We start from the raw sequence: 24,715 nt of genomic DNA, 5'->3' as shown, positions 1-24,715 counted from the left end.
CCTAGAAGAGGCAGCACCACATCTTTGGATAAAGACGCTCCACCAAACTAACCAACTAAGGTCATGACCCCAGGGTGATTCCCAAGCCCAGAGCCATGTCCACCCTGGACCTCCCTACCCAGCCATGCTACCTGTGTCTAGGTCTGGGGGCAACTCAGCTCTGCTTCTCTCAGAAGCTTCTGGCCAAATAATGGTCTGTCTTGCCTTGGCTGTGGTAAGGCTGTCACACAACCCATTTCTGGAAACTTTCATGGTGATGGTCGGGTTGGACGACCTGCTGCCTTTAACTCAGTGTCCTGGATGTCACCTGAAAGGCATCAGCTTCACAACATCCCACATCTTGAGGCTCTGAGCCCCCTGCTTGCTTCCTGGCAATGTGTGCTTAGTCAGCTTCATGGTTGCTTCAAGCTTCCCACTTATGATGCCTGTATCTTTGTTCAAGTTCTTTTAACATATTTTGTTCCTCCAAATTGTGCCATTTGAATTTGGTTTTACTATGACTGACTATGGTATTTTATGGAAATACATGATGATAAGCCCCCAGCGACTTGCATCCCCCTTAGCTGAAGTTTGAATGGGAGCCCTGAGCTGCACACTTCAATGGTGCTGAAAGAGGGTCCCAGAGAGGCAAGCAGGTGCATTTGGGCATGCGCAGCTCTGGCCAGCGATACCCTTTGCTTTATTCTTCTCAGTGTATGACCTCCAGACCTCCCAGCTCACTCATAGTCATAGCCAAAGTCACATTTTGCCCTAATCTCCTACTCCCCTCCCCCTACTCCGTGGGGCACACCGGCCTCCTGCCTCCTTGGTCATGCCAGACACTGGCTCACCTGCCTGGATGCCTTTGCACACCTGTCCACAGGATGGCGCCATCACCTCTTCCAGGTCTTTGCCCAAAAGTCACCTTCTCGGGGACTTGTTCTTCACCATTTGATTATTTAAAATTACAGCAGATTCCTAGAACCAACCATCCCTTTTACTCTTTTTTTTTTTGCCCTTCTCACCACTGAGCATGCTCTTTATTGATTGTGTATTTCTCCCAACTACTGTGTAACCCTTAGAATATAGATTTTTTTCTTTACAACTTTTATTTTTGGCTCAAGGGGTACAAGTGCAGGTTTTTTACATGGATAAATTGCGTGTTGTGGGGGTTTGGCGTACAGATTACTTTGTCTATAATAAGTAGTAAGCACAATAGCCCATGGGTAGTTTTTAATCCTCATCCTCCATCTTCCACTCTCAGGTAGGCCCAGTGGTCCTTGTTCCCTTTGTGTCCACGCATATGCGGTGATCAGCTCCCACTTCCACATGAGATCATGGAGGACAGGTGTCTGTCTGGTTTTTTACCTTCCCAGTACCTGGGCAAGAGTGTGCATGAACTAATATGGAATAAAAACTTTCTAAAGAATAAATGAATATTATATCCTCATATTATATAAAGAATATCATTTGAAGTATTTCTCCTTTTGTAACATTTCTCCAAGTAAAAATTAAATGTCTCTAGTAGAATAACTCTAAAACAACAAAAAACTTCATTTATCCATAGGTACTTTTTAAGACATCTTTTTACTTTATTTTTAAAATTTTTTTATTGTTTTAAATTATACTCTAAGTTCTAGGGTACATGTGCACAATGTGCAGGTTTATTACATATGTATACTTGTGCCATGTTGGTGTGCTGCACCCATCAGCTCATCAGCACCCATCAACTCATCATTTACATCAGGCATAACTCCCAATGCCATCCCTTTCCCCTTCCCCCTCCCCATAATAGGCCCCGGTGTGTGATGTTCCCCTTCCAGAGTCCAAGTGATCTCATTGTTCAATTCCCACCGATGAGTGAGAACATGCGGTGTTTGGTTTTCTGTTCTTGTGATAGTTTGCTGAGAATGATGGTTTCCAGCTGCATCCATGTCCCTACAAAGGACACAAACTCATCCTTTTTTATGGCTGCATAGTATTCCATGGTGTATATGTGCCACATTTTCTTAATCCGGTCTGTCACTGATGGACATTTGGGTTGATTCCAAGTCTTTGCTCTTGTGAATAGTGCTGCAATAAACATACGGGTGTATGTGTCTTTATAGCAGCATGAATTATAATCCTTTGGGTATATACCCAGTAATGGGATGGCTGGGTCATATGGTACTTCTAGTTCTAGATCCTTGAGGAATCGCCATACTGTTTTCCACAATGGTTGAACCAGTTTACAATCCCACCAACAGTGTAAAAGTGTTCCTACTTCTCCACATCCTCTCCAGCACCTGTTGTTTCCTGATTTTTTAATGACTGCCATTCCAACTGGTGTGAGATGGTATCTCATTGTGGTTTTGATTTGCATTTCTCTGATGGCCAGTGATGATGAGCATTTTTTCATGTGCCTGTTGGCTGTATACATATCTCCTTTTGAGAAATGTCTGTTCATATCCCTTGCCCACTTTTTGATGGGGTTGTTTGTTTTTTTCTTGTAAATTAGTTTGAATTCTTTATAGGTTCTGGATATTAGCCCTTTGTCAGATGAGTAGATTGCAAAAATTTTCTCCCATTCTGTAGGTTGCCTGTTCACTCTGATGGTAGTTTCTTTTGCTGTGCAGAAGCTCTTTAGTTTAATGAGATCCCATTTGTCAATTTTGGCTTTTGTTGCTGTTGCTTTTGATGTTTTAGACATGAAGTCCTTGCCCATGCCTACGTCCTGAATGGTATTACCTAGGTTTTCTTCTAGGGTTTTTATGGTTTTAGGTCTAACATTTAAGTCTCTAATCCATCTTGAATTAATTTTCTACTTATGGCTAGCCAATTTTCCCAGTACCATTTATTAAATAGGGAATCCTTTCCCCATTTCTTGTTTTTCCCTTGTCAAAGATCAGATGGCTGTAGATGTGTGATATTACTTCTGAGGGCTCTGTTCTCTTCCATTGGTCTATATCTCTGTTTTGGTACCAGTATCACGTTGTTTTGGTTACTGTGTAGCCTTGTAGTATAGTTTGAAGTCAGGTAGAGTGATGCCTCCAGCTTTGTTCTTTTGACTTAGGATTGTCTTAGCAATGCAGGGTCTTTTTTGGTTCCATATGAACTTTAAAGCAGTTTTTTTCCAATTGTGTGAAGAGTCATTGGTAGCTTGATGGGAATGGTATTGAATCTATAAATTACCTTGGGCAGTATAGCCATTTTCACAATATTGATTCTTCCTATCCATGAGCATGGTATGTTCTTCCATTTGTTTGTTGTCCTCTTTTATTTCACTGAGCAGTGGTTTGTAGTTCTCCTTGAAGAGGTCCTTTACATCCCTTGTAAGTTGGATTCCTAGGTATTTATTCTCTTTGAAGCAATTGTGAATGGCAATTCATTCATGATTTGGCTCTCTCTTTGTCTGTTACTGGTGTATAAGAATGCTTGTGATTTTTGCACATTAATTTTGTATCCTGAGACTTTGCTGAAGTTACTTATCAGCTTAAGGAGATTTTGGACTGAGACAATAGGGTTTTCTAAATATGCAATCATGTCATCTGCAAACAGGGACAGTTTGACGTCTTCTTTTCCAAACTGAATACCCTTGATTTCTTTCTCTTGCCTGATTGCCCTAGCCAGAACTTCCAACACTATGTTGAATAGGAGTAGTGAGAGAGGGCATCCCTGTCTTGTGCCAGTTTTCAAAGGGAATTTTTCCAGTTTTTGCCCATTCAGTATGATACTGGCTGTAGGTTTGTCATAAATAGCTCTTATTATTTGGAGATACGTTCTATCAATACCGAATTTATTGAGAGTTTTTAGTATGAAGGGCTGTTGAATTTTGTCGAAGGCCTTTTCTGCATCTATTGAGATAATCATGTGGTTTTTGTCTTTGGTTCTGTTTATATGCTGGATTAGTTTATTGATTTGTGTATGTTGAACTAGGCTTGCATCCCAGGGATGAAGCCCATTTGATCGTGGTGGATAAGCTTTTTGATGTGCTGCTGGATTTGGTTTGCCAGTATTTTATTGAGGATTTTTTGCATCGATGTTCATCAGGGAGATTGGTCTAAAATTCTCTTTTTTTGTTGTGTCTCTGCCAGGCTTTGGTATCAGGATGATGTTGGCCTCATAAAATGAGCTAGGGAGGATTCCCTCTTTTTCTATTGATTGGAATAGTTTCAGAAGGAATGGTACCAGCTCCTCCTTGTAACTCTGGTAGAATTTGACTGTGAATTCATCTGGTCCTGGACTTTTTTTCGTTGGTAGGTCATTAATTATTGCCTCAATTTCAGAGCCTGCTATTGGTCTATTCAGGGTTTCAACTTCTTCCTGGTTTAGTCTTGGGAGAGTGTAAGTGTCCAGGAAATTATCAATTTCTTCTAGAATTTCTAGTTTATTTGCATAGAGGTGTTTATAGTATTCTCTGATGGTAGTTTGTATTTCTGTGGGCTTGGTGGTGATATCCCCTTTATCATTTTTTATTGCATCTATTTTCTTCTCTCTTTTCTTCTTTATTAGTCTTGCTAGCAGTCTATCAATTTTGTTGATCTTTTCAAAAAACTAGCTCCTGGATTCATTGATTTTTTGGAGGGTTTTTTTGTGTCTCTATCTCCTTCAGTTCTGCTCTCATCTTAGTTATTTCTTGCCTTCTGCTAGCTTTTGGATATGTTTGCTCTTGCTTCTCTAGTTGTTTTAATTGTGATGTTAGGGTGCCAATTTTAGATCTTTCCTGCTTTCTCTTGTGGGCATTTAGTGCTATAAATTTCCCTCTACACACTGCTTTAAATGTGTCCCAGATATTCTGGTATGTTGTATCTTTGTTCTCATTGGTTTCAAAGAACATCTTTATTTCTGCCTTCATTTCGTTATGTACCCAGTAGTCATTCAGGAGCAGGTTGTTCAGTTTCCATGTAGTTGAGCGGTTTTGATTGAGTTTCTTAGTCCTGAGTTCTAGTTTGATTGCACTGTGGTCTGAGAGACAGTTTGTTATAATTTCTGTTCTTTTACATTTGCTGAGGAATGCTTTACTTCCAACTATGTGGTCAATTTTGGAATAAGTGTGATGTGGTGCTGAGAAGAATGTATATTCTATCGATTTGGGGTGGAGAGTTCTGTAGATGTCTATTAGGTCCGCTTGGTGCAGAGTTGAATTCAATTCCTGGATATCCTTGTTAACTTTCTGTCTCGTTGATCTGTCTAATGTTGACAATGGGGTGTTGAAGTCTCCCATTATTATTGTATGGGAGTCTAAGTCTTTTTTGTAAGTCTGTAAGGACTTGCTTTATGAATCTGGGTGCTCCTGTATTGGGCGCATATATATTAGGATAGTTAGCTCTTCCTGTTGAATTGATCCCTTTACCATTATGTAATGGCCTTCTTTGTCTCTTTTGATCTTTGATGGTTTAAAGTCTGTTTTATCAGAGACTAGGATTGCAACCTCTGCTTTTTTTGTTCTCCATTTGCTTGGTAGATCTTCCTCCATCCCTTTATTTTGAGCCTATGTATGTCTCTGCATGTGAGATGGGTCTCCCGAATACAGCAAACTGATGGGTCTTGACTCTTTATCCAATTTGCCAGTGTGTGTCTTTTAATTGAATCATTTATTCCATTTACATTTAAAGTTAATATTGTTATGTGTGAACTTGACCCTGTCATTGTGATATTAGCTGGTTATTTTGCTCATTAGTTGATGCAGTTTCTTCCTAGCATCGATGGACTTTACATTTTGGCATGTTTTTGCGATGACTGGTACCAGTTATTCCTTTCCATGTTTAGTGCTTCCTTCAGGGTCTCTTGTAGGGCAGGCCTGGTGGTGACAAAATCTTTAAGCATTTGCTTGTCTGTAAAGGATTTTATTTCTCCTTCACTTATGAAACTTAGTTTGGCTGGATATGAAATTCTGGGTTGAAAATTCTTTTCTTTAAGAATGTTGAATATTGGCCCCCACTCTCTTCTGGCTTGTAGAGTTTCTGCTGAGAGATCTGCTGTTAGTCTGATGGGCTTCCCTTTGTGGGTAACCCGACCTTTCTCTCTGGCTGCCCTTAACATTTTTTCCTTCATTTCAACTTTGGAGAATCTGACAATTATGTGTCTTGGAGTTGCTCTTCTCGAGGAGTATCTTTGTGACATTCTTTGTATTTCCTGAATTTGAATGTTGGCCTGCCTTACTAGGTTGGGGATGTTCTCCTGGATGATATCCTGAAGAGTGTTTTTCAACTTGGTTCCATTTCCCCCCTCACTTTTAGGCACACCAATCAGGCGTAGATTTGGTCTTTTCCATAATCCCATATTTCTTGGAGGCTTTGTTCATTTCTTTTTCCTTTTTTTTTCTCTAGACTTCTCTTCTCGCTTAATTTCATTCATTTGATCATCAATCATTGATACTCTTTCTTCCAGTTGATCAAATTGGTTACTGAAGCTTGTGCATTTGTCACGTATTTCTCATGTAATGGTTTTTATCTCTGTCAGTTCGTTTATGGCCTTCTCTGCATTGATTATTCTAGTTATCCATTCTTCCATTCTTTTTTCAAGATTTTTAGTTTCTTTGCGCTGGGTATGTAGTTCCTCCTTTAGCTCTGAGAACTTTGATCACCTTCTTCTCTCAACTCGTCCAAATCATTCTCTGTCCAGCTTTGATCCATTGCTGGTGATGAGCTGCGTTCCCTTGGAGAGGAGATGTGCTCTGATTTTTTGAATTTCCAGCTTTTCTGCCCTGCTTTTTCCCCATCTTTGTGGTTTTATCTGCCTTTGGTCTTTGATGCTGGTGATGTACTGATGGGGTTTTGGTGTGGGTGTCCTTTCTGTTTGTTAGTTTTCCTTCTAACAGTCAGGACCCTCAGCTGTAGGTCTGTTGGAGATTGCTTGAGGTCCACTCCAGACCTGTTTGCCTGGATATCAGCAGTGGAGGCTGCAGAAGATAGAATATTGCTGAACAGCGAGTGTTGCTGTCTGATTTTTGCTCTGGAAGCTTCATCTCAGGGGAGTACCCCGCCGTGTGAGGTGTGAGGTGTCGGTCTGCACCTAGTTGGGGATGTCTCCCAGTTAGGCTACTCAGGGGTCAGGGACCCACTTGAGAAGGCAGTCTGTCTGTTCTCAGATCTCAGCCTCCATGCTGGGAGATCCACTGCCCTCTTCAAAGCTGTCAGACAGGGTCATTAACATCTGCAGAGGTTTCTGCTGCTTTTTGTTTAGCTATGCCCTGTCCCCAGAGGTGGAGTCTACAGAGACAGGCAGGTCTCCTTGAGCTGAGGTGGGTTCCAGCCAGTTAGAGCTTCCCGGAGGCTTTGTTTACCTACTTAAGCCTCAGCAATGGGGGGTGCCCCTCCCCCAGCCTCGCTGCCGCCTTGCAGTTAGATCGCAGACTGCTGTGCTAGCAGTGAGGGAGGCTTCATGGGCGTGGGACCCTCTGGGTCGGGTGTGGGATATAATCTCCTGGTGTGTCGTTTGCTAAGACCCTTGGTAAAGTGCAGTACTAGGGTGGGAGTTACCCCATTTTCCAGGTGCTGTGTCTCAGTTTCCCTTGGCTAGGAAAAGGGATTCCCTTCCCCCTTGCACTTCCCAGGTGAGGCGATGCCTTGCCCTGCTTCAGCTCTCACTGGTCGGGCTGCACCAACTGACCAGCACCAATTGTCCGGCACTCCCCAGTGAGATGAACCTGGTACCTCAGTTGAAAATGCAGAAATCACCCATCTTCTGTGTCGTTTGCGCTGGGAGCTGGAGGCTGGAGCTGTTCCTATTTGGCCATCTTGCCTACATCTCCCTCTTTTTACTTTCTTGTAAAAGTTTTGAAAAACTTTTTTTCAGGCAATAAAAGTAATTCAGAATCATTGTAAAGAGTTTTTAAAAGGTACTATTCTTTTTAAAATTAGTAATTCGTAATAATCCCAGAGTCAACCACTGTTAGCACTTTGCTGTATTTCCTTTTGTATTTTTATCTATGCATGCACATTTGCATGGACACACACACATACTTCTATAAATACTTAATGATATTTGTCTACACATGCGTGTGTGTGTGTGTGTGTGTGTGTGTGTGTATTTAGTTTGGAATTGTACTATGTTTACTTTTATCATGTACTATGCCAAGAACATATTATGTATTGTTCATTGCTGGTCTTTCCGGAACACTATGTTCAGAGATATATTATCATTTCACCACATGTAATCTATCATAATTTAACTAGTATGCTATTGTGGATAATAAGTGTTACGTTTTCATTATCTATTGAGTTTATTGGTCTTTAACAGCTCTCACTTTTATCTATTCTAATTCTTTTAGCTTATTTTGCTTGTATATTTTACCTATCAATAACCTTCAAAGTTTAGTCTTTTGTTCTTATGTTCTTTCAGAATGGCATTTTCTTGACTCTCAGTGGTTTCGTCCCATGACCTGTTTACCTTTAGTTCCTTGATTCTACCTGTCTCATCTTCTTTGTATTTTCTAGAGTAGATCCCATTTCCAGAATGTGTTTCCTGGCAGGCTTTCACTGTGGTGAAGTGGGAACAACGTGATCCCACAGCCCACTTCCTACTCTGTCAGAACCCCTCCTCAAAGAGCATGCTCAGGACCTAGAGTTCTTTCCCCTGTGGCTGGCCACATTACAGTGCCCTCTGGAATCACATTCCCAGCCCTCCCTTGCTGAGAGAGGAACATTCCACGTTCTAGAGTCTCTAACATGTGCAGCCCCTGATGAGGAGCAAGAATGTCCCCCCTTACCCAGCCTTGTCCGAGCCAAGTGAATGAAGCCCAGGCAGGCCTGGAGAAGCTGCCCGAGGAGCCTCAGTAGTCAATGCTGGCATCGTTTCTCTCTCAGCCCCTGTCTCTGTCACTTTGAAGCTTTCTACTGGTTTCCTTTGAGTCCCCTCAGCTCCCCAGTCAGATCAAGGAAGAGCTGGTTGTTGCTCTCACAGACTTCAGGAACAAGCAGATCTGAGCACCTTGAGGGTCAAACAGACCTGCCTCAACCGCAGCATTAAGAAGGAGATCCACTTCCTAAAAGTGTGGGGAGACGGCTATTGGTGGGATGCTCTATTCGCATCTGTCTCCACTGCTTGTCCACAGAACAGCTCCCTGTATTCTGGGATTAGTGTTCCCTGGCTTATCTGAGCTTCCTGCAGTTCACGACAGGCTGTTTCCCTTGATGGAAGCCTTTCCTCTTCTTCCACATCTGGCTGACTGCATGTCCTTTGGAGCAAGCCCTCTGGACTGAGGACTCGAATCTCTGATTGATCCACCCACTACTCAGCTCCATGGCCTCAGTGATGTCCATGAGCCTCTTGACACGGGACCCATTCACAAGGGAAGGCACCTCCCCACAGATGCACCTGAGAGCTGTGGACCCTGTGATTCTCAGGAATTCGGCTGACTGATGGAGCAATCCTTCCCAGGCGGGTGGAGGTGAAAGACTCCCCTAGATCCAGACACACGGGTACTCCGTGGGTTTCTTGATGGCACCAGTTCCTCTGAAGTATGGATTTTACTCCTTGGTGTTGTCTGATTAGATAAACTCTTCAAGATAAAGATCCGGACATATTGGCAAGGGACCTGGCTCAAATTTAAAGTTTTAGGCCCTCTTTTCTCTCCAGGTATGTGAAGAAAATACCTTTGGCAAAGGTCTTGGTGGGCTGGCTCCTGTATCTGCTTAGCTTCTGGAAGAACTGGCTCATGCCTTGAGAATCTGCTTCTTCCAGATCTGGTCTAGAAGTCTCATTAGATGTACGATCTACATACTGCTCAGGGTGCATTCCATCTACTCGGTATCTCGGTCCCATTGCAATCCAACTTTAACCTTGATTCTCTGCCCCAGGAGGGGGATGGTCATCTGAGAAGACACATCACTAGGCCCAGCCTCAGGCTCATGGGCCTGCCTGGAGCTGTGGGCCATCCTCTGGGTGGTTTACAGCCACAGTTGGGAGTGACTGTTGAGTTCAAGGGTTTGCTAGTTTGTAAGTGAATTTTATTGCTGTAATATTCTCACTCACTTGCCCTCTGATGTGCTTCCTTAGGCAGAAGGGAAGGTCAGGGTGACTCAGTGGTGCAGAAATTATCTTGATTCTTGGGCACCTCCAGGACGCCATGTGGGCTCTGGGTCCAAGGAAAGCAATGACACTCATGTTAGGACCCTGAATACTCAAGTTCAGCCTCTGCCTTTTTGTAAATAGTAAATCCACCTGAGGTTGTGTATATCTCAAAGGGGAAATGTGCCTTTTCCACCCTGTTACACAGCGTGGAGGTGCATTTACAACTTGAATGTGAGAAATTCACCCCCAGCTGGGGACCAAGGCCAAAGGGCCTTCTTACTGTCAGGCTTCTCTGCTGCAGGCCTGATGTGCATGGCAGACTCACACCTCTGACGATCTCAGCCAGATGGGACAAGGGCCATTCAGGTGGGAATTCAATTTCTGGACCTTATAGTATAGCCATACCATGAAATGTTATGTGGTTATTTAAAAAGCATGCTTTTGGGGTTATTTTAAGACATGGGAAAATGTTCTTAGTACTTTACAAAGTTGAAGAAAAGGACAGGGCCCTCAGCTGCTTCCTCACTACGACCCCCGTTTTGTTATCTGTATAATAGCCATATCAAAATGCTGATCATAGATATTTTTGGGTGACTTCATTATAGGAACTTTCTAATATTTTTCAATGTCTACACTGTATGTGAATTATTTTGTAATGAGAAAAAGACACATTATTGAATTAACATGTTTTTAAAAAAACTATTAAAATTATGAGTTTCATAATTAATAATGAAGCCCCACCCATGGACTCATCACCCATTCTCAAAAATTACCCCAAATATGGGCTAGTATCCCATATATGAGTATATGAGTATAAAGCAACGGCAGTGCTGGTTGCTGGCGCTGATGTGTGGGGGCTGGGGTGTGGGGCTGCGCCTGCTGCCTGGGGAAGGTGAGCCTCACTCCTCCGGGAACAGTAACTTTAACTGGAGCAGAGTTGTTGAGGCAGTGGGAGTGGGAATGAGTGCGCAGAGTGTTCCCCAAGACTGATTGGAGCCAGAACCTACAAAGGGGATTAAAAAAATTAAAAAGTAATCCTGGCAGCCTAATGAAACAGAGACCTTCTCAGCAGTGGAATGGGGGAGCAATGCCCAGCCATGATGTCACCACGGCCGGCCGCAGCTCTTTCCAGACACCTGCCAGACGCTAATTAGTCCAGGCCTCCAGAGCAGGGATCCAGGCGGGAGCAGAGGGAGCAGAGGTCATTTTCCCCAGGACATTTGCAACCTGTCAGAGTTTAATGCCCTGTCCCCACACCCAGTCAGTAGAGTTTTGGTTTCTATATGCAGAAGGGGACAAGAATTGTCATAGCCAGCTGACTCAGCCCTTAAATTCATCATGCCAGTTGTGGTAGAGACCACATTGACTGTTTGATCTTCAAGAATCTCACGATAAGCACTTCCTGCATGGGGTCAGGCTTCGGGGAGGCAGTGGTGGCAAGACAGGGCAGGCTCTGCAGGGGCACTGACCTCCCACTGCGGGACACCAAGTCCCCAAGGACAGTGGGGACTGCTCTTTATTTATTTCCAGGGGTCCCACCAGCCTTCATGTTGCCCTGTGTAGCCAAAGGGCCATGTCTATGCATAGACACATGTCATCTGGGTTTCCCAAGAGTGGAAGAGACCAAAACTGAATTCTGAGTTTCCCAGTTTCCAAATATTCAGCCTGTCTTGATGATGTGAGCAAGCCCTCCTGTGTGGATGGAGTCACAGAGAGCTGGGCCCTGCTCATGGCTTCCCTCTACCTGCTTTTGGGGCCACAGCTAGACATCAGTCACTTTTCAGCAGTGGACCTCACCCCTTCCTAGCTAGGAGCACCAAACTCAACCCAGGACCATTCAGATTCTTTAGGCTACTTTAGAGAATCTGTACAAACCTATATAGAAAAGGAATTAGGAAACTTTAAAATGAAAACTAGGAGAAGGGACTAGCTCTCCATGATTCCAAAATGTATTTTAGGTTTCCATGGAAAATGGTGCCTGGTAAGAATTCCAGATACAACCTCCTTTCCCTTTACATGAAAAGACCTAGGAAGAAACAGAAATGCTTGGACACTAACAGATTCTTACTGCATGTGTATTGCATACCAAGTATCATGCTGGGTACTTCCAGCAGCTCATCAAGGTTGGCGGAGTAACTGACCTCACTTACAGAGGACACTCACCCGCCCAGGCACGCACAATCCCACAGACTCAGCCAGCAAGGGGCACAGTGGGTGTCATGTCCAGCCCTTCCTAGAACCCAGGGCCGTGTTCCTACTGAGGTCACTCATCTGGTCTTCAGAATCCTGGGGGAATTTCCACAACATGAGAACCTAAGGGGCTGAACCAAGAATCACGTGCAGAAGCTGGCAGAGTCCGAGCCTGGGACAGATGGGGAAGGACAACGGCTTGGTGCCTGTGGTCATCTCTCCCCTCACAGGCCCATGTGGTTGGCACTCAGGCCAGAGTCTTAGGTTGGAGCTGTGGTTACTTTTTGGAGGTTTCATAGGAAGGCTTTGATAGCTGACCTCAATCATTCTCTCCCAGCCCAAGATGGAACAAATCCATCAGCCTTGTTCAAAGACCAGTACCTTCCTCTGTCATGGCTCAAAACCCAGGCCATGACCAAACCCTGCCATACCTGGCAAGGGAACGACTGTTGGCATTGACCACAGAACTGCTCCCTGTACTGTTTCCCTGACCTCTTTCCTCCACCTGATTTCCCCAAAAACCCTCTCTTTCTAGATCTGTTCAGGGGAGCCAGAGAGTAGCAGATGAGAGGCAGTAGCACTATCTCCAAATTCTTCCCTCACAGTCTGCCTCTGCAATGTCTTCTCTACACAGTAGCTATGGTGAGACTTTTAAAACATACATTCAGCCCTGTACCTCCTCTGCTGGTGCTCTCAAATAGCCCCATGGACTTCTCGTGTTGTAAAAGCCTCTCCTCCCCACCCACTCCACTCCTGACTCTAGAGGCCTTGCTCTTCCTGCAAATACCAGGCGAGCTCTGACCTCAGGGCCTTTGTGTGTGCTGAGCCCCCATCCTAGGATGTGCTTTGGCCAAATGTGCTCATGCTCTGCTATGTCCACTGTTCAGACAAGGATGAGTTCTCTTTGTCTTTTACCAAATGAGGACCTCGATTTCTGAAATACTGGTAATGTAAAAAAGAGTTTGGGCTTGAACTTGAGAAGTTGATTTTGTCTGACCTTATGAAATCTCTTGAGAATACTTAAGGGTGATTCAGCGAAGGGGAAGTGAACTGAGCCTCCCTCTCTTAAGTGATCCACCAAGGAGAGGAAGGGAATCCAGAACTTTCAGGAGCAAAGTCATATGTTAGAAAGGTGTCCATCATATATTCATTCAATAGACACGTACTGAGCACTGAGCTCATGAGTTAGGAGGTGGGGACCCCACCCCGAATCAGAGAGCAGTCCCACTCTCAACGAGCTGATGGCTGGTCTAACTGAGGAGACAAATGTTAAGTGACTATACAAACAATATAAAATCCTAAGTATCATAAGTGCAGTGAAGGTGACATGGGCAGTTTTAGGTCTGTCTGGGAGGTCAGGAAGGGCTTCCCCAGGAAAGGGAAATTCGTTGTAGAATATGAAAGATAAGTTGGAGAGATGCTGAGTAGCATTGAGAGATCCATGGCTTCCACCCTTCGGTGCTCACTAGTATCATTCAGTGAAACAGAAAACACCAGGAGACAGGAAGGCCTGGTGTGGGTAGATGGGGAAAAGAACAAGTTCTGTTTGGGACTTTACTGTGAGATTCATTTGAGCCAGAGAAGAGTGAATATCAAGTATAGAATTGGATATTACTAGATATACCAAGGACAATATGCAGACAAAAGCGTGGAAATGTGAGGAGTGGTCTGGCTCAAGAGACATGTCTGTGAGTCACCACCATGCTGTGCGGTAACCGAAGCCCTGGGTGCACATGAGTTCTTCTGAGGACAGAGTGCAGATGGCACAGAGAAGGGGGCCTGGGGGCCACCTTGAGGAGCTCTAATATTCCAACTGTATGTAAAGAAGGATGAGTTTGCCAAGAAAGCAGAGACATTTCCTGATCAGCAGGAGGAAAAGCAGGAGAGAGTGCGTCGAATGAAGTAGAGGGAGGATTCTTTGGACTGTTGATGTGATATTTTTGTAAGTCTAAAATTATTTCAAAACAAACAGTAAAAATCAGTTTATTAGGGCTTATTAGGATGGAGGAGGGCACAGCTTCTCCATGGTAGATAACTGCTCCCCATCAATAGGGACCTTCCTTAGCAGGGGTCCTCATCTTCCATATGCTCTTCAAAGAGTCACTTAACTCCTCAAAGATTCCTCCTCCTCATGCCCCTACACTTATCTCTGCATTCAAACCCGTGTCATTCCAGGACATAAACTGTGAAAAAGGGGTGGATCATTTATTTTTCAACACTTTATATTTAAGGAAATGCTATTGGCTTTTAAATGTATGCTACATTTTAATATATCCCCACTTATTTATTAAACAAACATATACATACATTTAATTGAGGACACTACTACCAATTTGTATCAGTCAGGATAGGCCAAGTTTGATGGTAACAAACAAGCCCGAAGTCCTGACGGCTAAAAGAATAAAGGTTTGCTTTCTGCTCATCAGAAAGTGTGGGTGCTCCATCTAGTGTGGGTTGTGGGAGAGCTTGGTTTGTATTTATCACTCTAAGACCGCTCCATCTTGACAATTGTTTCCATGATTGCTGTGATGGGGAAGTCAGGGCTCAGTCAAGCACTGCAGCTGGGTGCTTCAGCCTGGGAGCTACACACATCGTTTCTGCTCACCCTTCATTAGCTGCAGGCAAGCACTGGTTGTGCCTGACTTCATGGGAGTGTGGAAGTATCCTTCCTGTGTGCATGAAATAGAAGAAATCCAGAACCAGTCCATGCAATGTAAGGTTCTACCACAAGCAATAAAAGTCAGTAAAATCTCAACACTGTGGCAGAAACAGCTAATTGCTTAGTCAGTGTTCATACTCCTCTACTTCCTAATAGCACTCTTGTATGTCAATACCTACTGAAAAGTATCTAACTCTACAGATACCCTATTAGCTAAGGGGGGACATATGACCCAATTTTGGGTGTTTGGATGGAATCAGAAGTCACTAGGGGTGAGGCTTAAAGCAAAAAAATCTTTTTGCTGATCTGACAATGCTGGCTTGTGCCTTTGGCCTCTGTCCTTCCCCTGCCATCCATCTTCTTCCTCCCATCTTGGACCCTGGACACGGTGGGAGCACAGCAGCCATCCTGTGATCCCAGCACAGGAGCCTCACCCTGAGGACGGCGCGGCAGGACTACTTATGGGGACTGGTCTTGGAGATGGTGTTGAGCCGCTAGATCAGCTGTGGGCTTCTTCCCCTACATCGCTGCAGACAAATAAGCCAGCACTGTTAGGTGCTCTGTTACTTGCAGACAAACCGAATCTAAATGATGCAAATAAAACATTTCTATTATCACATGCCATAAATAATGATGTATTCATACAGTATAATTCTGGGCATTTTAGAAATATTTACAAAAATTGTCACAATAACATCACCTTTTAGGTAGTTAAATGGCAAACTTTCTATAATGAATTTAGAACAATTTTTCTACAGGAAAACGGAGGGAAAATAAAATATTATCTACATGTAAGACCCACTTTAGGGAATAAGTTGTATGCTTTGAACTTCTTGTAAAACTAATCAATCTAATGTAATAATTTAAGACATTAAAGTTAGTTATTCAAACATTGATAGTGATAAATATAGCAGTTGTATCCATTCCTCCTCCAGGTAATTAAGACATTCTGGTTTTTTGATGTAAATTATTTTTTAAACATGCAGTTCATTTAGCAATACATGTATTGACAGCTGCACCTTCAAAAAAACTTAAAAAACCAGGAACACAACATTAACTTGTTACTAAACTAAAAGAAATTTAGCTGAGATAGTGTTTTGGAAATTGCTAGGGAAATAGCCTGTTCTTTGAAAAGAAAATAAAAGCATTTACTGGGGCATAAAATCAAATTCAATTTTGGCAAATTTCTTGCTAAAATACCATGTCCACATGCATCTCTATTCCAGCAATTCTGTTTTGTTGTGAATTATGTAGAACTTATTTTAATGTGTTTGCTTTACTTAAAAAAAGGAATGAATTATAGTAATCTTTTCATCATGCTTGCCTCACCGGAGTGGAGCTCTTAGGAGAGCTGTTTCAGGTGTAAGAGCCCCATCGCAATCCTTCCGCCTTTCTGAAACGCCCATGCAGGATCTTGAGGGCCTCTGGCCAACATTATTTTTTTAAATCTCCCCCATTCCTTTAAACTTTATTTATATGAATAAAAGAACCTGAGACAATTTAGCTCAATTTTAATATTTTCCAAGCATTATTTTGACCAGGTAGCCAGGTTTAAGTAATGAACATTGACAGTGTCCATTATATAACTACACTTGAAGTTATTAAGGACTTAACCATTTTCTAATATTAGCCTATTTTCTACACTGCTTTTCACATATATGCCCATTAAAAATGGAATGTCTGTTACATTTATTGGTTTGTGAGTGTTTCTAGAAAACTGCAGTATGTGTGAAGGCCAATTTCCATGCTGGCATTGCATACATTCAAATATTAACGCACAGAGGCACAGAATTAGAGAAACAAGAGAGCATATTCAAACACTAGCATGCCCCATTCCCCTTTTTATTGCTTGTTTGCTTAGTACTTCTTAAAACAAAAAGAAAGAATTGAATTCAGCGTTCAACTACCAAAGAAAGAGTAACAGCAGGGCACGTACTCAGGGCGCGAATGAAATTGTAAGCACAGTAGACATTGGTATAACCTTATTATCCAAAACTCTTCTCAACCAGGGACTTCCTTGGTAACAATATGATTTATGTTGAAATATACACAATAAATAACAATGTGTTCTTTGGGAATTTAAGAACTCAGACTATCCAAATTTGAATTCAGGTCTGTAGGAAGTGAGAAGCCTGCACTAAGCAACTGTGCTACATTTCTGCTGCAGTTAGGTTATTTTGGACAATTATACCTAAACCATCCTTGGTTTCATCCAGCAAAATGTATAGAGTACAAACAGGAAAGCATGCCAACCAGTTAGGGGTTTAATAACGTGTGGTTTTTATTCTCTTGCTCTGAAAACTTGTATCAAAAAAATTTTAAATTAAGGAAAATAACTCAAGATTTATAGGCCTCGTGTGCATTAAAAAAGAAAAAAAGGTACCCACTAATTTGCTCAGATATAGCAGGCTTAATGGTTCCATATTTTGAAAAGCTGTTAAGAATGGTTTCTAAAGCAGGAGAGGGAAAACATCCACTATCCCTTTTCAGAATTTAAATGGAGGGCAGAAACATTTTTTACACCCAAAACCTATGGCAGCAGTTCAAATTTGACCAAGGTAAATGTAGATGGAGATGTTCTAAACACAGCTAGGACTCAGCAAGTCTAACACACTAAAATCATATGATTACATTTTAAATGAAAATGCACAAAAACCAATTAGAAATTTTGAGATTTTTTTCATTTGAAGGTAATCTTAATGCTGTTAAATTCACAAATGCTAATTTAAATACCCAATCCTATTTATCTAAAACACACACTGCAAACACACAAATTATCTATTCTCTCCACATGTCAGGGCCCATTCACACCATGGTTTGGAAATGGGGAGAATATATTCCCCTTAAAGTGCAAGTCAGCAGTTGTCTCTTTACAGTTAACTTTAGCAAAATTCATCCAAAATAGTGATTAACAATGATCTTTGTTACTTGTTAACGCACAAGGAAACACCTTCAAAACTGCAATTTGTTAAAGTTTCTGTATTAAAATGTAGAAAAACTGAACTAAACAAGTAACGAAAAGTTAAAAATTCCTTAATTTTTTATTTCTGGTACCACTACCACAATTTACAGGGCAATATACCTGATGTAATGAAAAGAAAAAGAAAAAGACAAAGCCACAACAGAAAGACCTCTGGAATGTACATCTAATTGACACTACATTGCATTAATCAATAGCTGCACTTTGTGCAAACTGTGGCTATGACAGTCCTGAACAAGAAGGGTTTCCTGTTCAAGCTGCAGTAACTTTTCTGACTACGGATCATTGTTCCTTCTATGGCAGATTTCTACAATTCCTCTAATGCATTTCGGGCAACTGTCTCAAAGTAACCTGCAGCTTTCCTGACAACTCCTCACTCTCTCTCCTTCTAAGAGTTGTAGCCCTTTTCTGGTGTTTTAAGAACCTCCTGCTACCATATCCACCACTTCCACCACCAGATCCATAACCACCACCATAGGGACTGCCTGAGCTTCTTCCACGAAAACTACCCCTGTTCATGGGTCCATAATTTGATTGCTGTTGTCCACTATAATTTCCAAAATCATTATAGTTCCCACCACCACCATAGCTCCCACCGTCAACATTTCCTCCTTCATGGTAACCATCATATGCTCCACCACCTTGGTTTCCATATCCTGGTCCACCACCACCATAGGCCCCTCTACTACTATAAACAGGACCACCGCCATAGTTGCCACCATTACCTCCAAATCCATTATATCCACATCACCTCCTCCATAACTACCTCTGCTGCCACCACCTCCACCACCACAGCCTCCTCTTCCACTAAAGTTTCCACCATGGCCCAAATTACCTCCACCACTTCCAAAGTTTCCTCATAAAATTGCCAGATCCACCTCCACGACCCCTCTGTGATCCAGCAGACTGCATCTCTTGTTTAGAAAGGGCCTTTTTCACTTCACAATTACGCCCATTAATAGTGTGGTATTTGTGAACAACAATTTTATCAGCTATATCATGATCATTAAAAGTTACAAAAGCAAATCCTCTCTTTTTTCCACTCTGTCTTCTATAACTTCTATGGTTTCAATCTTGCCATACTTTTCAAAGTAGTATGTCAAATTATATTCTTCTGTATTTTCTTTAATACCACCAACAAAAACGTTCTTCACTGTTAGATGGGCACCAGGCTTTACAGAATCCTCTCTAGAAACAGCTCTCTTTGGTTCCACTACAGGCCCATCAACCTTGTGTGGTCAAGCACGCATTGCTGCATCCACCTCTTTAACACAAGAATAAGTCACAAAACCAAATCCCCTGGAACGTTTTGTTTGGCAGTCTCTCATTACCACACAATCTGTGAGTGTGCCCCATTTCTCAAAATGTTCTCTTAAACTATCATCTGTAGTTTCAAAGCTCAGACCACCAATAAACAGTTTTCTCAACTGCTCTGGTTCCTTTGGATCATGGCCCTCCTCCCCCTGGCAGCGAGTCGGGCTGGGGGCGACCGGGCGGCGGTTTGACCTCCATTTTGAGACAGGACTCACCTCTTCCAACTCGAGTTCAATATGGGACCCAGAGGAAGGTGACCAGCATTTTCATTTAGACAACTCTGCCTGGATCAGCACACTTTCCCTCTGCAGTTCAGGACTTACTCTGAACTTACTTGATAATTTGTTCTGACTTCAGGAAAAACCACATTATCTTGCAGTATCTCAATCGAGCCACTCTGACATGGGCCTGAAAAATGGCTTTTTTTTTTTTTGAGACTAAGTCTCAGTCTGTCGCCCTGGCTGGAGTGCAGTGGCCGGATCTCAGCTCACTGCAAGCTCCGCCTCCCGGGTTCACGCCATTCTCCTGCCTCAGCCTCCCGTGTAGCTGGGACTATAGGCGCCTGCCACCTCGCCCGGCTAGTTTTTCCTATTTTTTAGTAGAGACGGGGTTTCACCGTGTTAGTCTCGATCTCCTGACCTCGTGTTCCCCCTTCTCGGCCTCCCAAAGTGCTGGGATTACAGGCTTGAGCCACCGCGCCCGGCCTAATGGCTTTTTAAATGGTGAGATGAGGCTGGTATGTACTTTTGGATCAAAAGTGAAGTAAGGAGGAGCCAGGGAAGATGAGAGTTGCTGGTAATTTTGGTGCTCTAGATGCCCTAGACCTGGGAATGGGAGGAGGGTCAGGGATGCTGGCTGGAAAACATTTTTTCCTGAGCTGTGGACATTTCAATATTTCTCACTCCACATTTCTACCACATTTGGTTATTCTTTGAACATGTTTTGCCTATTTTACTTGCATGCAAATATTCTCCCCAAATCCACTCTTTCAGTGCTAAGCAGCCCAGCTCCAGTCCCCTCTTCTCTGGGAGCTTTCCAGATCTCGCCATCTTCCTCTGAGATACCATAGCTTTCTGTCTGTGTTTGACTGTGCCATGTCTTGAGCCTGCCCTCTCACTGTTCTGCCAGCTCTTAGAAGGCTGGCATCATTCTTATTCTTCTCTGACTGTCCCAGGTGTTTGGCACGCAGTGGATGAATCTAGAAGGAGCTTCATGTGTGCTTGAACAGAATGAAAGGGCAGCTGTGATTTTCTCCTCTGTGCGGCTGATGCCTTCTCTGTCCCGTCCAGAAGCAGGACTGCATTGAGATCCCTGGAGTTGTTTGTGGCCCTTGTAAAATTAAACGCCAAGAGAATCTTGGTTAACAGAAGAAATGGAGAAGGATCAACTTCTAGTTTTCTATGCCAGAGGTCAGGGCATTGCTTCTTCTCTGTGAATTGCTCTGACTTGCTGAATTGAAACTTTCTTTACTTTTGGGCAGATAAGAGTAATTTGGGGGCAGATAAGAGCTTCTGGGAAGTTGTCATTGCAAATGGCTTGGCAGTGATGCTGCTACAAAATGATTATCCAGGACTTGTTTTCTTCCTAGTTTGAATTATTTTAAAAAACCTAAGAATTACTTGATTTAAAAATAATAGGTCAAGACCTTCTGGCACTACTGAAACTTCTGAGTGGCCCTCAGATAGTCGCTTGAGAATCTATTCAGACAACCCAGCAGTTGGCAGATGTAACACTCATCATGCCTCTGCACTCTTTTGTCATTAGTTGATTACACAACAAGTATCAGTGGGCTGGGCACAGTGGCTCATGCCTGTAATCCTGGCACTTTGGAAGTCTGAGGTGGGTGGATCACAAGGTCAGGAGATTGAGACCATCCTGGCTAACACGGTGAAACCCCGTCTCTACTGAAAATAAAAAAAAATTAGTCGGGCATGGTGGCGGGTGCCTGTACTCCCAGCTACTTGGGAGGCTGAGGCAGGAGAGCGGCATGAACCCAGGAAGCAGGACTTGTAATGAGCCAAGATCGTGCCACTGCACTCCAGCCTGAGCGACAGAGCGAGACTCCTTCTCAAAAAACAAACAAACAAACAAACAAACAAAAAACAAATAGCAAACATGAAGTTGTGTGCCCGAGTGAAGCCCTAGCAAAGGAATCAAAGAGCAAACTTTTACATGTAGGTCAGCAACTGTTGGTGTGCTCCATGGGGAATTTACCCTCAGGGCACACTTGAGCCCCCACTGCGCCACCATCACTGCTGACCTCCCTGCCCAGGGGAAGGACTCCGTGTTCCTCTCCCAGGCGGATTCTCCCTCCTCATGCCACTTGTCCTCCCCACCTCCCATTTACTTATATGCATCAACACAAAGCTGTCCATGGACTCTCTCCTTTGTTCTGGAGTTATCATTCTGGGAATAAAAAGGAGAATGGATGGACCATGAACAGTGTGTGGGATGGAAAATGCCAGAGAATTCAGGTGTCTGTGAGGCTGGAGGAAGCCTCCTCTTTGGGGGTGAGGACACTGGCTCAGTCTGTGCTGCATCCAGCCTCAGGGCCAGCTGGGAGCAGGTGTCATTTGCTCTTCATCCCACTCTAAATAGGCAGGTGTGAACACTGGTACAACAGGCTTTCTCAGGCTATTTTCGATTGTGTGCAGCTGGTGTTTGAAAGAGCATTGCATTTAGGAATAGGGCTACTTTATGCTCTGGGGGTGAGGAAGGATGGAATGAGAAGACTCTGGTTCTGACCCATCCCAAACCACTGTGCAACACCCTGTCTCTGAGGTAGCCCAGAGTGGAAGGTGCCTGGGGTCCTGCGTACCCACTGCTGCTAGTGGCTTATTAGCCATGAACATATTGTCGTCTGATTTCTGAGATAGCACTTGTCACATCCAGAGGAAGAAATAACTATCAGATGTGAGAGATATTGCTGGTGGCAGAGGGTAGGGAGGGGAATGGTGGGAATCCCGAGGGTTAGTGTGGCCCAGGCCCAGGTGCACAGGCACTGAAATTCTCTAGGATAGAGGATGTAGTGATGCTAAAGGCAGCATCACTGCCTTAATTTTACAATGATTTTATGTGTGTTTGCACCTGCACTCTGAGGAGTTTCGAGGCTGGACGTGGTGGGATGTACCTGTCTTCAAGGACCTGCCCTTCCACCAGGGGAGACAAGATGAGCACTTACACTAAATTTGTATTTGCCACAGTGAACAGCTCCTATGCTCACAGATGGCACTGACTGTGATTTACCACTGCGGATGGTCCATCCTGAAGAAGGCCTTTCCTCTCCTTTGCAAAAGGATGTAAGAAGCATAGAGGGACACATGATCCTCCCCAATCCATGGTTTCCTTGAGCCCCATGGCTGCTGTTGCCGGGGCAGCAGGAATAGAGCTCCCAGGAGCTCTCACACCTGGCGAGAGTCAGGCCCCCAACCCACAAAGCACAGCCCTGGGAGCACACTTGCGATTCTAGTCTTTTTCTGAGCATTCTTTCTCTAGATTAGAGAAAAATCCTTTTAAAGTAGATCAATGGTCAGAAGACCTCTGTGAAACCTCTAAAACGATTTCTCACACACATTAGGCTCAGCTCCTTATATCAGGCAGACAGGAACTGTATTTTAAATCTTTAATAGCACCTAGTATCATATTTGGCACAATAATTCTGATGAATACATTTCTTTACCTTTCTTGGTGAAAATCATTCACCCTGAGGGCATCTGTTTAGGTCTTGAAAAACGCATTGGATATTTTCTTTATATACTGTTTGCGACACACACCCACACCCCCCCCCACACACACACGTTATGAAATCCAATATAACATGAACATCCGTGAACTTACCACTAAGTTGAGAAGCTGTCTTTGTGTTCTTCCAAGATCCCATTCCTCCCTTCCATGAAACTCTGAATTTTGTGTATATTGTGGCCATAATTGTCCAGATGTGTATGCATCTCCAGTTGTATTGTTTAGATTCTACAGTTGCTGGCTTTGTTTAGGAGTGTGTAACACAGTGGTTACAAATAGTGGTTTTGGAATCAAACAGATTGTGTTGAAATTTCAGATGAAGTATTTGCTAGTTGTGCAACCTTGAATGCATTGCTTACCTGCTCTGAACATCAGTTTTTTTCACTCTCAAATGGTGGTAATCCTGCCCAACTCATCCCTCTCCTGGAGTTGTCCAGGGGATTTAATGGAATGAGACCTTGTCCATTTCTTCTTGGCCCACGATCGACCCTCAACTAAGGTTGAGGGCAACCTTCTGCCCCAGACATCCCTGGGAACTCCTGTCAAACACACTCACCCTTCACCACTGGCACATACTCCAAGTCACCAGGCCTTAAAACAGCAGCAAACGAGGAATGCATAGGATGAACAAGTGTGCCAGACTATTAAGTCTTTCCTGTGTCCACACAGGAAGACAAATGTGTGGGGCAGAGGACAGCAGATGCCATTACCGGATCATTACTTAGCACGTTGCTTGATCTTGGCAGGAAATGGTTCATCATTTTCAGATGAGTAGAGAGCTGTAGAACTTTGTAACTGTCCTCCCTCGTTCTGCACCCATGTGGCAGATGCAATGGTCCTTGCCAAAGCTTTCCCTCTCATGGTGCCTTATCAAGATAAGTGACTGGGGATGTGGGATACCACATGATCCACTGAATGCAAGAGCCCTGAACTCAGAAGGGGGCTGGGGTCAAAGGCTTCCAGGGCTGGAGAGTGAGGCCGGAAACCCCAAAAGATAAATGAGGACTTCTGGAACAAGATGAGAAGATGAATTAAACTGTTTGCTTCGAGCATGCACATAAATGTTCCAGAAAAATTCACTTTGGCTGCCAAAGTAGCCCTTTTGGAATTTATGAAGACCCTTGCCAGGGCCCTCACCCTGGGGCTTAGTGCTCAGGTCTTGCATCTGTCTTTTTTTTTTTTTTTGAGACGAAGTTTCGCTCTTGTCACCCAGGCTGGAGTGCAATGGTGTGATCTCGGCTCACTGCAACCTCCGCCTCCTGGGTTCAAGCAATTCTCTCGCCTCAGCCTCCCGAGTAGCTGGGACTACAGGTACCTGCCACCATGCCTTGCTAATGTTTGTATTTTCAGTAGAGACAGGGTCACCATGTTGATCAGACTGGTCTTGAACTCCTGACTTCAGGTGATCCACCCACCTCGGCTTCCCAAAATTTTGGGATTACAGGTGGGAGCCACTGTCCCTGGCTGCATGTGCTGTTTTACAGCAATCCAGTGAGGCAAGATCACCAAGCTCACAAACGAGGAACCTGAGATTCAGGAAGCAAAAGTTATTGCCCAAATTAAAATACATAGTAAGAAGCTGGTTTGATTCCAAATCAACACCTGTTTAACTTCAAAGCTCAGGTCGGCTCTATTTCACCATCCTGTGTCCCTCAACAAGGTGACAGATCAGCAGGACAGCCACTGGCCAGCAGTGTCTCAATCACTGAGACATCCACAGGGCCCTTGGTGCTGAATAGATGGTGGATTTTTGGCCTTTTTGTCTGTCCCGAATCTTTAGAAGCCTATTGTCTATGATGATAGTGATTTCAGGTTGGCTAAGTTTGACAAGCAATGAGCAACAATACATATGTTGTTAG

General features: G+C 43.6%; 1 long non-coding RNA gene and 1 pseudogene across 1 annotated transcript; both read right to left on the bottom strand.

The window, feature by feature from the left end:
- Positions 1-1,069: 1,069 nt before the first annotated feature.
- LOC111531317 lies at positions 1,070-8,571 on the bottom strand. Its single transcript, XR_002728227.1, has 2 exons — positions 8,254-8,571; positions 1,070-1,358 (listed from the first exon to the last, which is right to left on the bottom strand). It is a non-coding gene; the product is annotated as an uncharacterized LOC111531317 (long non-coding RNA).
- Positions 8,572-18,119: 9,548 nt separating this feature from the next.
- Positions 18,120-19,313, bottom strand: LOC111531346 (annotated as a pseudogene).
- Between the last annotated feature and the right edge of the window lie 5,402 nt (positions 19,314-24,715).

The sequence above is a fragment of the Piliocolobus tephrosceles genome, chromosome 9 (assembly GCF_002776525.5).
Source record: "Piliocolobus tephrosceles isolate RC106 chromosome 9, ASM277652v3, whole genome shotgun sequence".
Lineage (NCBI taxonomy): Eukaryota > Metazoa > Chordata > Mammalia > Primates > Cercopithecidae > Piliocolobus > Piliocolobus tephrosceles.
The sequence above is the reverse complement of the archived record's forward strand: the minus strand, read 5'-3'. Positions and strand labels throughout refer to the sequence as shown.